A 14,739-nucleotide genomic window follows, 5' to 3' on the forward strand; every position below is an offset into this window, starting at 1 on the left:
GGGTCAGGATAGGGGTTTAATAGTCTATAGTTTTGTTCGTGACACCAATTGCAGCGTGCCCAGGGTACTAATACAGGGCTCTTTAAGGGTGTTGTAACGCACGTACCAGGTTAGGAATGCCAGAGTGGCGTAATGTCTCTGTATGGTAGTGGTAATGGTGTCACCAGTGTCATCCTACCTGGGTACGGCTGGACTCCTGGATCCTGGCTCACTTGCAATAAAATGAGTGTGGTGCTAGTAGGAGTAATAGAGGAATTTGCAGCAGAAATGAGATGCAGACCTTTGATAAAGTTCAAACTTGTCTTTACTGGTTGTAGCTTTCATCCAAGCAAGGTACAGCATTAGTCTTTGGTCCCAGCAGGTATTGGCAATGTGTGGCAGGAATATATCTTCTGCTCTATCATGTATCTGGAGCTTTTACAGGAAAGGGACGTCTGCTCTAAACTGTGACAGGAATTTGGCTTCTGCACTTTCTATCTTCTGCTGTCTGGGGACTGACTAGCTGAGGAGGAATATGGCTTCTCCTGGGTCTCTGGACTTTGACTCACAGCTATCTTCTCAGGGTATGGTTTCTTTCTGGAACTGGAGTTGTCTGCTTGCTTCTACCAGCTGAGGCTGAAGGGCTCAGGCTGGGAATGATTATCAATGTCTCAGCCGAGACAAGATCCTGGCTTTGGATCCCTATATCTGGGAGCTCATACACGCACAGCCTTCCCCTAGAAGGGAGTGGGCTGGCACACTAACTCAACTTCCTTCTCTCCCCATGAGGCAGGATATGGGCGCAGCCCACTTTGCTCATAGAGGGGGGAGATGTACTGGAATGAACTATTCCAGTTCAGGGATACTAAACTGGCTCTAACTCCTTGCTAACACATTGCTGCCTCCTGCTGGTGAACATGGAAATTACAGCAATATGCATTTAACAAGGCTTTCAATGCACAGTTGTGAGGATATTCTGTAAAATTACATTTGATGACAAGGTTAATACTCTTAACAGATTGTAGCGGGGTAAAAGAGTTTTGTAACACAACTCTGGGGTGTTACAGAGATAGGGATCTAGATTACAATAATAGTAAAACGTCAATAGAAATATTAGTAATAATAATAGTAATTGCAGTAGGTAGGATAATTACCTATAATAAAACATTATGATTAGGGATCAGGGGGTTTGATCCAGGGTTTTAGGACTGATTCCTTTTCCCGGGGTCGAGAAGGAATTTTTCCCCTGTGATATGAATTGGCCGAATGTGTCCAGGGGGTTTTGCCTTCTTCTGGATCAACAACTTTAGGGATAGGGATCTAGATTTTAATAATAGTAAAATGTTAATAGAAATATTAGTAATAATAATAGTAATTGCAGTGCATAGGTTAATTAACTAGAATAAAAAAATATTATTAGGGATCAGGGGGTTTGATCCAGGGTTCTAGGACTGATTGCCTTTTACCGGGGTCGAGAAGGAATTTTTCCCCTGTGACATAAAATAGCAGAATGTGTCCAGGGGTTTTCACCTTCTTCTGGATCAACAGTTTTAAAGATAGGAATCTAGTAAAACATAATTAGAAATATTAGTAATTATATTATAGTACTAGTAATAACTTAGGATAATATAGCAGGGATAGCAGTAGTATAATACGGGTGAATAATAGTAATAATTCTAATAGCATAGGCTCATAATAAATAATAATAGGATAGTCATTAGTGTTAGCGTAGGGACCCACTTGAAGGAGGTTGCCGTGACGTGGCAAGTGGGCTTATACATTTTGATAAAAATGTGTACTAAGAACCTCCTGTCCAGGGGCGGGCTGGGAAAGGGGGACAGGTGGCTAATGCCCCCCGGGCTGATAGATGTTCAAGGCCGCTGCGGCCCCTCAACTCAATTGTATCTGCGTTCACCCCTAACCCTAATACTGACCCCTGATACTGTCCTTAACCTGTTGGGGACACAGGGCGTACAGGTACGCCCTGATGTCCCGTTACTTAAGGACACAGGGGGTACCGCGCGGCCGGCGGTGAACGGAACTGGGTGCCTGCTAAAATCAATCAGCAGGCACCCTGGGAAAATGCAGAGGGGGGTCCTGTGACCCCCCCCTGTATTAGCGATCTCGGCAAACCGCAGGTCAATTCAGACCTGCGGTTTACTGCGTTTCCAGGTTATTCGGGTCTCTGGTGACCCGATAACCTGGAATAGGATGGTGATCGGTCATGTGATAATACACCACCAATCACCATCCTGCGATCCTGAGAGATGATGGTGACACCTCCTTTCTGTGTCCGGAGCCGTAGAGAGAGGAGCTACGTCCAGCCCAGCACCCCCACTGGTTAGGGAGAGCTTAGATAGGCAGGGGAAAAAAAAGTTTTATTTTTGCATCACCCTGATCGGGTGTCTGGGGTGCTGCAGCTTGCCCCCCCCCCCATTTTTTTGAGCCCCTAGACAATCGGCTAAAAAAAAATATAATAATGACTCTGATATAGTGTAAAACCTAAATACATTTTTTAAAAAGTAGACATATTAGGTATCACCGTGTCCGTAAGAATCTACTCTATAAAAATACCCCATGATCTAACCCCTCAGAAAAAAACTAAAAAACTGTGCCAAAACAGCTATTTTTTGGCAAATTTTCACCCCATATGTGTCACGGCGGACGACCACTCAGACACACAGATAAACCAGCAACCAGGCTCTAGGCAAGAAGCAGGGGAAGGGTCACCTCCTAGCTAATCCCTGACCTCTCTCCCTGCACTGCTCAGCGCACATTCAGACCTTGGTGGTAGGAATGATGTGTCCCCGTGCCTGGGCTAAAACACCCTAGATTCCCTGAGATGGTGAAAAGGGGAAATAGGAGCAGCCTGCTTGCACAGAACCTGGATGGGAGAGATGACACAAACACAACAAGACAGCAAACAACAAAAACAGAAACCACACTTATCTTTTCTGAGCTGGAACAGACAACCTTCCTTCCTTGCTTCCAAGGCCAGACTGATTTCTATAACCCGCTCAGAGCACTGGAATTGAGAGCCATTTAAACTAATGACCCCACCCAGTGCACCTGATGGGAGGCGAATCCAGCACGACTCCAAAACAAACACTAAACACGTGCTGCTATTCTGGCCGACCTCCGCACATAATCAGAGCAGGGCATGACAATATGTGGTCGTAAACTGCTGTATGACCAAACGGCAGGGCACAGAAGGAAAGGAACGCCATATGGTTTCTGGAAGGCAGATTTTGATGGCCTTTTTTTTGGCACTGTGTCCCATTTGAAGAACCCCTGATGCACCCCTAGAGTAGAAACTCCATAAAAGTGACCCCATCTAAGAAACTACACCCCTCAAGGTATTCAAAACTTATTTTACAAATTTTATTAACCCTTTAGGTGTTACTCAACAGTTTATGGCAAATGGAGATGTAATTTCAGAATTTCTATTTTTGGCAACCTTACCTCACAAAAATATAATATAGAGGGGGGCGGAGCTTGACCGCGGACTGGATGGCAGCCTGAGAGAGCTCTCTCCTGCCACGTACTTGCACTAACATTGAAATACCCTACTAAATCGCCTGAAATATGGGCAAAATAGGGAGATACCAGCCGAGAGAAGGTGAAGGACCTGCCAGGTCAAAGATGAATCAAGCGGCGGTCACGAAACTCTTTGCAAAGAGACACACGCACTCTCCCGCTTCACAGGCTAAGATGGCACCGGAGCCGACTGAGCAACGAGAATCTGAGGAGGAACATCACTCCAGCAGCGAAGATGAACAGGCCCCAGATGAAGCGCTCACCGCAGCAGTGCTGAAGAAAGCTTTAGCCCAGGCACTGAGACTGGTAAGAGACGACTTGGCTGACTATAAAGACGGACTTACATGCCCTCGGGTTCCGGACGGAGGCCTTAGAGTCGACGTGCTCGGAGCTCACCGCTCACACCTCAGGTCTAGCAGACAGAACAGAGCAGTTGGAGGCCCATGTAAACACGGAGTATACACTGATCGAGGATCAGGAAAACAGAAGCCGGCGAAAAAATATTAGAATCAAGGGACTACTCGAATCCTGGGCATTGGAAGCGCTCCCTAAAGTGGCACAAGAGATATTTGCCGGGCTTTTGGGTCCGGAACGCGCCATGACGGTTGTGATAGAGCGTATACACAGAGCTCTCCTCTCGAAACCAAAGCCCAACGAACCACCACGGGATGTAATATGTGGCCTGCTATCATTTCTAGACACAGCTGCGATCCTTCGCTTGGCTAGAGAAAAAAGCCCTACTTGCTATGAAGGAGTCGAGATTTCCTTGTATCAGGACATTGCTCCCTCTACTCTCCAGAAACGGCGCCTGATGCGCCCGTTGTTAGACAAGCTGCGAGCAAAAAACCTTCAATACACCTGGCTATTTCCTTTTGGAATTTCTATAATGAAGAATGACAAGCGGATCATCATAAAAACCCCAGCTGATCTGGAAACCGCATGGTCTGCCCTGGGCATAGAACCAGTAGAAATACCATCATGGTCGCCGGCGGCGGATCTGGTACGCTTACCTCCCTTGCCACAATCAGAGGACTGGCATATTTTCTCTCGTCCGAAGCCTCAGAGACCCAAGAGGCCCTCAACCCATACCAACTCGCCTCATCACTGAACCCAGGAACTTACTCCTTTGTATTTTTCCTGCGTCATGCCCGCATGAGACACTTGCAACCTGAACATCACTGGTGGATTTATGCCTCACTCGCCGCAAGTGGAGCTGACTAATTCGTCTACAAGAAGTCCTCCTTAAGCGAATATTCAGCTCATCCTTTTGCCTCAGGGCTTTGTTTTAGTCCATTTCTCCCCTCTCTGTCCACTGAGCCCTTTCCCTCCCTCCCCACCTCCCTTTTTTCTTTTCTTTCTCTATGTCATATACAGAGCCTTAATACATCCGTTAACAAATATTGGACCTTCCTATACATGAGACTGCAAGAGCAGAGCTTTAGACCAACTTAGACAATAATATAAATACGATTGTAAAGAGGTCCCTCAATCTGGGGTTAAATACAAGGTATGTGAGAGATGCGAAGTTTTGTTTTCCCCATTCTTCTAATCCACACGCTGTCACTATGCGATAGTGACAGAGTGCATTGAAGTGGCTCGCTGGTATGATGTGGATGACCCTTAGGCCAAGGTTATGATTACCGCTTCTGAAGAGGAAAACGGAACATCACGGTCTATTTGGAAACCATTGTACTCCCCCCCCCCCCCCCACCCTCCCCTGTTTTCCCCTTCCCTCCAAATCATCTCATTTGATATCAGTCCGATAGTATTATGTTAGTCTAGGCAGCATAATGCATGTAGTTCTGTAGATACCTAAATGTGATTGGACTAATGTGACAGATATCAAATCTGCTCCGGAAGTATGCCAGCTACCCACTCTAGCCCCCTCCCACCCTCTAAATGCAACCTTTATCTCTTTTCCCTCCTGAAGCAATGCTGATACTATAGCTAAGGTTTATATTAATTGGTGAGTTGTTACTTATAAATAAAGGAATAGACCAGGCACTCTAAATATGTGGTCACAACCAAGATATTAATTGTAAAATATTTAATTATTTAGTTAAAAATGTCTAATATAACATAGCAGCATAAAAAATACCTACAACATAGGTGAAAGCAATAATACATGTATCAGCATCAAAATTATATAAATGCACAATAGCATAAAAAACAAATTAACAGCGACGGGTGCTCAGCGAAAAATGCAATGGTGCAATCAATAGCAGCAATGATTAGTCATGAAAATAAAGAAAACTCTTTGAATGAGACAGTGTGTCCAAACTTTTGGTCTGTACTGTACGTGTATGCGCTGTTACAGAAAGTCAGTAGTAACATTATATGGGATTGTGAACACTCAAGAATGTTTGGATCTGACAGTATCATCTTGTGATATAGGAGGAACATTATAAGTAAAGACCTATATATGGATTGCGGTTGCCCATGGCTGGACTTTGTTAATCATTGCTGCTATTGATTGCACCATAGCATTTTTCGCTGAGCACCCGTCGCTGTTAATTTGTTTTTTATGCTATTGTGCAGTTACCGTATTTTTCGCCGTATAAAACGCATTTTTCCCTCCCAAAAGTGGGGACAAAATAGCAGTGCGTCTTATATGGCGAATGCAGCTTATTTTGCGATTTGCAAATTTTCGTGCGAATTTTTGCGCAAATTTTAGCGCGATTTTTTTTGCGCAAATTATTTTGCGATTTTCAATGATACACCCGCCGTGATGCCGCGCTGCGGGTGTATCAGCTGTGAGGGAGGAGGGGCTGGGGGCCGGCGTCTGCTTTTATAATGACAGCGGGGCCCGTGCAGTGACTATTCTACTACACGGGCCCCGCTCACTGTATAATCGTATGTCTAATAGTAAATAGTTATGTACATAATTGCATAATGAGCGGAGTACTTACAACAGATCCCCCATAACAGTGCGTCACCCACAGAGCCGCCATAACAGTGCCATCCACAGACCACAATTAGTTCAAAACCCACCAAAAGCACACCTTTTGGTTCAAAATATTTTTTTTCTTATTTTCCTCCTCAAAAACCTAGGTGCGTCTTATAGGCCGGTGCGTCTTATACAGCGAAAAATACGGTATATGATTTATATTCTGATACATGTATTATTGCTGTCACCTATGTTGTAGGTATTTTTTATGCTGCTATGTTATATTAGACAATTTTAACTAAATAATTAAATATTTTACAATTAATATCTTGGTTGTGACCACATATTTAGAGTGCCTGGTCTATTCCTTTATTTATTGACTACTTCCCTGTGGCTGGGTGGGTCACAAAGACCAAGAGCACCTGTTCCATATTGTCTAGCTATAGTGATCCACAGATACTCCATTTTGCAGAGTTGTTACTTATATTATGCATAATGTTATGTGTCTGTACACCACAGGTCAAGACTTGTTCATATATTGAACACTTCTCTCACCCCGTCCTTGAGACACTAATTTGTCCTTTAATTGGCTTCATAGCCTTAAAGTTCATTTTGTTACTACACCCCGTCCCCCCACCTAGTCTTTTCCCTGTCTTCCTTTCTAGCCTTCCGACTACCTGCCCTTACTGGGACCTGGTGGGTCCTTGGCCTTTCCCTACTTCTAGTATCTCCACTTCCTCACCCCTCATTAAACACCCCCCCTTTTTCATGCATTCTTGCTCTCTCTGTTAAAAGGAGTATCCAGGAGTATGAGTGAAATCAGATGTGCAACCTTCAATGTGAGGGGCTTAAATACCCCTAACAAGAGACATCATATATTGGACATGCTCAGGAAACTTAAAGCCTTAATTCTCTTCCTGCAAGAGACTCATTTTAAGAAAAACAAAATCCCCAAACTACCCTCCAAACACTTCACAAACTGGTACCATTTATGTCACGCCTTCTCAGCTTCTAATGGAGTTTCTATAGCAGTACACAAATCTATCCCTATCAAAATTCTGCAACAATACACAGACCTGGAGGGCAGGATACTATTTCTGAGGGCTCAAATATATACTACCAAGCTTACTTTAGCAAATTTGTATGCCCCCAACCATACACAGATACCTTGGCTTTTAGACGCCTTAGGCAAACTTAAGTTGCTTGCGGATGGTCCGTAATCTTGGGAGGGGACCTGAATGTCACTTTGAACCCTTCACTTGATTCCTCAACTTCTAAGTCCAGTGTTTCTCAACGTGCCTTAGCTAAGCTGCAATCTAAATTCTCTGAACTTTCTCTTTCAGACATCTGGCGGCTGCAGAATCCCTCCGCTCATGACTACTCATATTTCTCCTCAGTGCATAACTCACATCAAAGGCTGGATTATCTAATGATTCATGCATCTCTACTATCACGGGTAATGACCACAGGTATCTCGGTTATAACCATATCGGACCATGCACCGGTCTATCTCTCCCTCACTCTATCTAATGCCACCCCCACAACATGGAGATGGCGCCTTAACGAGCAGATTTTAGAAAACATCAAAGCACTTTTGGATATACAAAAGCAAATTTCTGTCTTCTTTGAACTGAACAAAAACTCAGGTCCCACAATCCCAATAGTTTGGGAAACACATAAGGCCTTTGTCAGGGGGCTCTTCATCTCATGGGGATCCAAACTAAAGAAGGAAAGGAAAAAAGTCATAGACGAGCTGTTAGAACAGATAACCATCTTAGAAAAAGAACATAAAAGCTCTAGTTTACTTGAAACGCAGGTGAAACTACAAACCTTGAGAGAAAAACTCCTCACTCACCTACAAAATAAATCAGCCAAAGCTTACCTACATTTTAGACATAAGCTATACGCCCATGGGAATAAGGGAGGGAAGCTTATGTCCACCCTGCTTAAAAAATAAAAAGCTAAGCAACACATTCATGGGATTATGGATCACTCAGGCAAGACAACATCATCCCTCCCAGAGATGGCTGAGGCGTTCCACAAGTATTACTCAGCACTATACAATATAGACAAAACAGGTACTACACAAGTCGAAAACCAAAAGCAAACCTTAATTGATAATTTCCTACGAGACATCTCCCTGCCAAAGTTAGATCAAGCTATGATAAATTCCCTACTTACCCCTATCACACATAAGGAGCTATCCATGGTCCTCGCCTCCTTCCCCCCAGGAAAGAGCCCAGGTCCGGACGGGCTTCCCTTGCTTTACTACAAAAAATTCCAAGACAAGCTCATGCCTCATCTCAGAGATCTCTGTTCCTCGCTGTTTAGAGGAGTCCCACTACCTAAGCAGTCTCAAGAGGCACACATTACCCTTATAGCCAAAAAAGGGAAGAACCCAGAAGAATGTGGAAGCTACAGACCCATATCGCTTCTAAATTTAGACCTGAAAATCTGGGCTAAGCTTTTGTCCCTAAGAATAAAGAAGCTTTTACCTCACCTGATAGGTGAAGAACAATCGGGTTTCGTCCCGGAGAGGGAGGGGAGGACCAACACGACCAAGCTACTCACAGCAATACATCCAGGCACATACTGAAGCTAGATCATTGGTTCTTCTCGAAGTCGGTGCTGATAAGGCCTTTGATAGAGTTAATTGACTCTTCATGCACTCCACTCTCTTGAAATTTGGTTTTTCAACCGCCTTCATAGATGCAACCTTTTCGCTCTATTCCCATCCTTCAGCCTCTCTCCTGGTTAATGACTATTTGTCACCCCCATTCTAGATAACGAACGGTACCAGACAGGGCTGCCCTCTCTCCCCCATGCTATTTGCACTCGTAATGGAAACCTTGCTACAGAGAGTAAGACAGCATCCTCACATTAAAGGTTTTCCTACACCAGAAGGGGAGCTGAAAATTCTGGCTTTCGCAGATGACCTCCTGTTTCTAATGCCTGACCCAGAGGTTGGGCTGCCCTGTCTGGTCAATCTGTTTGAAAGTTTCGGGGAAGTGTCAAATTTCAAGGTGAATGTCACAAAATCGGAGTTACTGAATATATCCCTCGCAAAACAGAGTCTTTTGAGACTTAAGGGAGTTTCGCCTTTCGTGTGGGCCCCTTCTTCCCTCAAATACCTAGGCGTACACATTCCCTCTTCCATAAATAAAGTATATGACATGAACTTTCGGCCACTCCTTACGGAAATCCCCAAAATCCTTACGTACTATGATATCCCTGGATCGGTAGGAAAAATGTCATTCAAACATATGTCCTCCCCAAAGTCCTGTACAAGTGTTACCAATAGCCTTAGCACAAGCCTTCTTTACCAAAATAAGATCACTTTTCTCGATTTATCTATGGAAACAGAAACGCCCTCGTCTGGCTCATGAACTCCTGACTAGACCTATGAGGAAAGGAGGTATCGGTCTTCCAGATACGCAAACATTATACAAGGCGATTCAACTGAGAAGATGGATCAACTTGACTACCTTCTCTGAACCGCAAATCATATCTTGTTGGTCTGCAAAGGCCTACAAAGGAGATTTAATACGTGATATGTGGACCCCCCCCCAAAAACGCGCAACACATATAATCCATCTGACATTAACTTGCTTTTTAAAGGTGCTTCTAACGCCTGGGCTTCACTATCACCTTCTCTGGCTCCTAAGATTTCGCCATTATTGCCTTCCAGCCTAATACCTGTGGTCGTTGGTAGAGAATCTCTGACCTTTAAACCTATGTGGGATCAACTAGCACGCATTCCAGTCTCAAACTTACTCCCGAGCGGAGGGATTCCCAGCCGAACAGAATTGCAAGCATTGCTTCCAAACCTCGCTCTCACGTTTCTACATGTTTCGCACTTCAGCAGGTGTTGCAGAGACTTTCTACAAGTTAATTATCCCTTCAGAGACCTTACTGATTTTGAATTAGATCTATCATCTCCGGTCCCCAAGTTCAACAAGCTTTCTAAAGTATTATCTGCAGTGAGAAGAGTGAAACACTTGAGTAGCCCTGGGTACAGCGCTTCCTGGGAAAAGGAGTTGGGTCTTTCCTTCACTGAGATGGAAATTAATCAAATTCTTCAAAATTCCCATGGCTACTCAAGGTGTATACGTTTGCAAGAATCTCACTACAAAATTCTTGCTCGTTGGCTGGCATAAAACCCCTGAGTTCCTTTATACACATGGTCTATCCTCCACTAGTCAGTGTTGGAGATGTAATTCTCAGGTAGGTACACATACCCATATTTGGTGGGATTGCCCGATTATCTGCCCCTTCTGGTCTGATATAGAGTGCATAATAAGAGATATTATGGGGACACAACTAACGTTGACTCCGGCCTGGGTTTTACTGGGCTGTCCCTTGCCGGACCTCCGTCAATCTTCCTCATCCCTGAATACTCACTTCCTAGCAGCAGCCAAGTCTCTAATCCCCTGAAATGGCTTAATACTGCCCCCCTCACTATCAATGAATGGTTCGAAAAGCTACATCAAATTTGTCGGTTCGAAGAGATGTCCAGTAGATCATGTCGTGCCCACCACAGGTTTCTCACTATTTGGAATGCATGGCTAAAATCATCATATTGTAGGGAAACACGCGCCAACTTTTCTTCCTGAAAATGCTGTGTGGAACAGATTCCTGAGATACTCTTGTACCCCCCCCCCCCCTTATTTGCCCATACCTATCCTCTCCCTTGTTTTTACTAGTTCTTTATATGTACCGAAGTTACTAGTCTCTTGTTATACAATGAGTATGTTGATTAACACACTGTCAACAGATTATACATACCGGTATGATGTAATACTGGTCATACATCGTTTACTGATATGTCATGCTTATCCATTGATGTTTAATGCCCCATGTGGGGTTTGTTTGTATTTTGACATGACCATATTGGATGTCTTATATAGCTATCCAAAATAATAAAAACAAAGATGATAAAAAAATATGTAATATAGAGCAACCAAAAATCATATGTACCTTAAAAATAGTCCCAACAAAACTGCCACCTTATCCCATAGTTTCCAAAATGGGGTCACTTTTATGGAGTTTCTACTCTAGGGGTGCATCAGGGGGGCTTCAAATGGGACACAGTGTAAATAAACCAGTCCAGCAAAATCTGGCTTCCAAAAACCACATGGCTCTCTTTTCCCTTTACGCCCTGCCGTGTGCCTGTACAGTAGTTTACGACCACATATGCAGTGTTTCTGCAAACTACAGAATCAGGGCAATAAATATTGGGTTTTGTTTGGCTGTTAAACCCTTGCTTTGTTACTGGAAAAAAAATGATTAAAATAGAAAATTTGCCCCAAAATTTAAATTCTAAAATTTCATCTCCATTTGCCCATAACTCCTGTGGAACATCTAAAGGGTTAACAAAGTTTGTAAAATCAGTTTTGAATACCTTGAGGGGTGTAGTTTCCAAAATGGGGTCATTTGTGGGTGGTTTCTATTATGTAAGCCTCACAAAGTGACTTCAGACCTGAACTGGTCCTTAAAAAGTGGGTTTTAGAAAATTACTGAAGAATTTCAAGATTTGCTTCTAAATGTCTAAGCCTTGTAACGTCCCTAACAAATATGGCATTCCCAAAATGATCCAAACATGATATAAGGAATGTGAATGAATAACTATTTTTGGAGGTATTACTATGTATTATAGAAGTAGAGAAATTGAAACTTGGAAATTTGCAAATTTTTCAAAATTTTTGGTAAATTTGGTATTTTTTTTATAAATAAAAATTATTATTTTTTACTCCATTTTACCAGTGTCATGAAGTACAATATGTGACGAAAAAACAATCTCAGAATGGCCTGGATAAGTAAATGAAAGGGCCCCTGGTTTGTCTGTGGGTGAATCACCGGCCGGACAACCACTGAAGACCAATACACGTTGATAGGTATAAAATGGTTGCCCGGCCGGTGATTCACCCACAGACAAACCAGGGGCCCTTTCAATTGGTAGCAGAGGATGGTTCACTGACTATCCAGGTGAGTAATAATTTCTGCCACTATTTATGTTGGTTGGAATGTTTCTCTCCTGGATACGGTGGATATCTGATGTATACTGGATGGCAGGTTAGTTGATGGCAGGTTAGTTTAGTGTTCATATGACTGTGGGACAGACACGAGGCAGCACTCAGTGTTCTGCGTATCCTGATAGGAGCGGCGTCTCCTATAGGCACAGTGGTTGGCAGGGGATGTTGTTCCAGGAACATACATCGTATTGATGGCAGGGAATTTTCCGAATGTAGAATTAGTCTCTTCGGACGTTGGCAGGGATTTTACAAGTGGGAATTAGTCTCACTTGACGGTTTATTGAGTTACAGGATAACTCCGGATATATGTGAATGAGTTAAAGGATAACTCTGGATTTATGTGAAACAAGGAAACAAGGTACCAGGAATATATGTAAAGGAATACATATGTAAAGGAAAAAGTGAGGGAAACGCATACATCTCAATGCAGATGTTGGTTTCTAACTCACTAGGATTGTCTGTGGAGTGAATTGTTTATAGAACATAACTGTACGGTTATAACTTGGAAGGTGATATTGATTACTGCAGTCTATTAAGTCCATAAATGGTGTTGCCCATATTAGATATTTTACACGTGTTATAAGAATATTGTACTGGTGGAAAATCTGATTGTGCTGGCTTAATTGATCCTCAACAGTACTAACACAATTACTTGCTGCTATTTCTACGCTGCTATTTCCACCTCACTGTTTGCTGCTCGAATATATATATATAGAGTTTATTGTCAATTGCATTAAACATTATGGGTAACAGCGTGGGAAAGGATCTGGATGGTGAGCCAGAGACCAGACCCACACCGTTACATTTTGTATCAGGCACCTGTGGGATTAGTGTAACTGATCCATTTTGGGTAAATATCTGTGACCGCAGTCAGCAACTGTGTATTACGCAGATCAGCGATGTAGGTCCTCGCAATGAAGGGGACTGGGAGGAGGTTAGAAAAATGGTGGGGCTTCACCCGAAATATAACTATCCAGCCGGTGCCTGGGATGAAAATTATATGAAAACATGTTTTAAAAAATGGGAGAAAGCATTAAAAGAGTATAGGAAGAGATTTCCACCAACCCATCACATATACTTAAAACAGGATAGGGGGACAGTGAGTAAAGAGGAAGAAGTTCCATGGTCAGAAATTCTGCCCTCCTTACCAGATAAACCACCGGCATATGACGTGACGGTGTTAGAAAAGGCAACACTCCCAGCTGTCTCTACGGAGGACATGCTACAAGACCCTTATGATAAGGTCCCCTGTCCAAAACAAGCAACCGCACCAGAATTATTATTATTTTCTGGTGAGAACCAAAAGAGAACCGGACTGTACCCGGATTTGGGGGATAGAGATTCCCTTCTGAGTACTGCAGTTATAGTGGCAGCAGCACTTAGGGAACAAAAAGATGTGGCTCCACAAGTCAAAGAGGCTCAGGAAAGGAGAAAGGAATATAGAAAAAGTATGAACATTTATGTACAGGAGTTGACCCAACTGAGGGATAAACTAAAGATAGACATAGTCTACATTAAACAACTTCCCCTTCAGAATGTCTTTCCCGTTATATATAATCACGAGAACCCAGATGATACTGACCTTCCTAGTGAGGAAAGGATGGATGAATTGAAGGGCATTCTGGGAGGAGAATGTGGGAAAACCAGAGCAGTGACTAACAAAAAGGACCAGCTGCTGACCGAGATAGAAAAACTAAGACAGGAGTACAGGAGGGTGAAAAAGGACTGGGAAACCAGAGCTCAGGAAGAATACGGTAGGAGAACTGAAACACAGATAGAGGCAGACAGTTTAGAACATGGAACGCCCCTGGCAACCTCCACCCCTAGAGTACCTGGAGTGATGCAACCCCTGGCAGACAAATTTTCCAAACTCGCTATAACACCTGAGGAAGGGGATAAGAAAGGCACACAACTACAGCTCCCCATGATCACTGTAGGTGACACTGAAGTCCATATTCCTCTTCCTTTAGGATTAATGAAAGAACTGAAGGATATGTGTCCCAATCCAAAAAAGGACCCTAGAGCAGCAGCTATGTTTCTGCAGAAGTATACTGCAGGGAGTCAATTAACAATGGAGGATATTCAGATAATACTCTCAGCCATAGACCCAGACACTGGCTCCCAAATCGATACAGACGAGATAAAGAAGGCATCAGAAAAGGAAGTTAGGGATGCAGGACAGGAAGTTGGCCGCCCCAATGTTTGGAAAAAGTTTTGGGATAAGATAGGAGTAGAATGGATGAAAAGATACAAAGGAGATTCAGGCTTACACACAATGCTAAATACAAAACAAGAGCCGAAAGA

The sequence above is a fragment of the Bufo gargarizans genome, chromosome 2 (genome assembly GCF_014858855.1).
Source record: "Bufo gargarizans isolate SCDJY-AF-19 chromosome 2, ASM1485885v1, whole genome shotgun sequence".
Lineage (NCBI taxonomy): Eukaryota > Metazoa > Chordata > Amphibia > Anura > Bufonidae > Bufo > Bufo gargarizans.